This window comes from Ammodytes marinus (assembly GCF_949987685.1).
Source record: "Ammodytes marinus genome assembly, chromosome: 6".
Taxonomy (NCBI): domain Eukaryota; kingdom Metazoa; phylum Chordata; class Actinopteri; order Uranoscopiformes; family Ammodytidae; genus Ammodytes; species Ammodytes marinus.
Genome location: NC_137235.1, coordinates 745427 through 747926, shown reverse-complemented (window position 1 = coordinate 747926; position 2500 = coordinate 745427). Strand labels below are relative to the sequence as shown.

Sequence of the window (2500 nt, the reverse complement as noted above, 5' to 3'; positions counted from 1 at the left end):
CTGTCTGTCTGTCTGTCTGTCTGTCTGTCTGTCTGTCTGTGAACTCAATAATCTGTTCCTAAACTGTTTACTCGATGAGGTAATGACTAGATGAGATTGGCCTTAATCTGATGTTGATTTAATTATGTCACACTATTGTCTGTTTGACCTCAGTTCACCCTCAACGGCTGTGTGTGTGTGTGTGTGTGTGTGTGTGTGTGTGTGTGTGTGTGTGTGTGTGTGTGTGTGTGTGTGTGTGTGTGTGTGTGTGTGTGTGTGTGTGTGTGTGTGTGTGTGTGTGTGTGTGTGTGTGTGTGTGTGTGTGTGTGTGTGTGTGTGTGTGTGTGTGTGTGTGTGTGTGTGTGTGTGTGTGTGTGTGTGTGTGGTGTGTGGGAGAGAGGCTGACAGCTTGTATCTGTTGTCTAGAGAGATTTGGGTTAGTCGTGTGTGTGTGTGTGTGTGTGTGTGTGAGTATTCAGGCAGGTTTGTATATCACCCTCTGAAACTGAACCTGTGTGATGCAGCTATGGTTACCAACATGATCTTCCCTTATCAAGAAGTGACGCAGTATCCTGATACCAGATAAAACCAGAGATAAAGGTGCAGTCAGTGATTCTGGAGAACGCTTGTTGTCAAAATCACTTTTTGTTCAAAATCAGTGAATATCTCCTCATGATCCACTACCTGTCTGTACACAGTAAATTCCCCAGTGTTAAATATGCAGTGTCAAATTCCATTAACTCTATCTGAGTTAATATAACAACAGCTGGAGTAGAATGCCTCCTAGTGTTGGTGTCAATTTCGGTAGTTAAAGACGGGGTGTAGAAAGTACTTTATAAGGCTTTAAATAACACTATACAGTGTATTTTTAACTCTATTTTGAGTTAATTTAACTCTAAAATTGTAACACTTTGAAAATAGTTAATTTAACTCCAATTCTGAGTGGGACCAAATACACTCGGAAATAGTGTTAAATTTAACTCTTTTAGTGTTATTTTAACACTTCAAAATTTACTGTGTACTGTGTGAGCTGGAAAATAATTGGCCCTCGTATCAAGTAATTTTTTTTTTAAGATGTTTTTTTTGGCATTTTTATGCTTTATTGATAGTGTAGAGACAGAGTTGAAATGGGGCAGAGAGGGGAGTGACATGCAGAGAACGACCGCGGGCTGAAATCGAACCCGGGTCCGCTGCTGGCCGAGGCCCATGGGGGGGGGGAACGCCCTACCAACTGAGCTAAGGGCACCCCCACGTATCAATTAATTTTATCTGGATAAATAATTCACTATTTTACCTTCACCTCCACTTCACACCTGTCCCAGTTTGTGTGCGTGTGCGTGTGTGTGTGTGTGTGTGTGTGTGTGTGTGTGTGTGTGTGTGTGTGTGTGTGTGTGTGTGTGTGTGTGTGTGTGTGTGTGTGTGTGTGTGTGTGTGTGTGTGTGTGTGTGTGTGTGTGTGTGTGTGTGTGTGTGTGCGCGTGCGCGTGTGTGTGCGTGTGTGTGTGTCCGGTTACAATTACATAAGAACGAAAACTACACTGTTATGTCAACGGGAAAGGATTGTTAGCCAAGTCTATTTTCTTAAATGCAATTTTCTAATGTCTAATCTTGATGTATTTCTTGCCCCTGTAAAGCACTTTGAATTGTACTAGCCTATATAAATACACTTGCCTTGCCTTCAATAGTTCTTAAAAAAAGTGTATGTTTTATCTTAGAAAGTGCTGGAAAAGCTTGGATTTTACTTTAAAAAGCGGATACGAACCCTGTACGTGGTTTAAATAGCAGGTTTATCACAGTAGGCCTTATGAACCCTGTACGTGGTTTAAATAGCAGGTTTATCACAGTAGGCCTTCTGAATGAATGCTCTGCTTGTTATATTGTTGTTTATTTTCATCTTACAAACACAAAGGATTATAACATCGGTCCTCGCGTGCCCGTCACCCTGTCACACTGACACTGTCTTAACAACACCACTCTCTGTCCTGTAGTCAATACACACACTGTCTGTCTGATACAAAGACATGGGTGTGTGTGTGTGTGTGTGTGTGTGTGTGTGTGTGTGTGTGTGTGTGTGTGTGTGTTCTAGCAATGAATACTGCTGTGTTGAAGGCCTCTTAATTTGTTTGCAATTGTTTTAATTTGTATAATATCCAAAGGGATGCTTTTTTATGTATGAGGGGAGGATCACGTCAGCTGTGGGGGTGTTTTTTTATGTTTATTAGCTGATAAGTCAAATGATTTTTATTTATATTGTCCCTTCAGGGAGGGAGAGAGAGACAGAGAGAGAGAGAGAGAGGTAGGGAGGGAGGGAGAGAGAGGGAGGGAGGGAGGGGGAGAGAGAGAGAGAGATAGAGAGGGAGAGAGAGAGAGATAGAGAGACAGAGAGAGACAGAGAAACAGAGAGAGAGACAGACAGACAGATAGTCGTCGGGCGACTGTGTCTCAGGTGGTAGAGCGGGTCGGCCGATGATCAAAGGGTTGGAGGTTCGATCCCCCGCCCTGCCACCTGTGTCATGGTTGTT

General features: G+C 42.9%; 1 protein-coding gene across 1 annotated transcript in view; it reads left to right on the top strand.

The window, feature by feature from the left end:
- Positions 1-2500, top strand: part of LOC307252007 (E3 ubiquitin-protein ligase pellino homolog 1-like) — a 12671-nt gene that overhangs the window by 1738 nt on the left and 8433 nt on the right. The window lies entirely within an intron of this gene.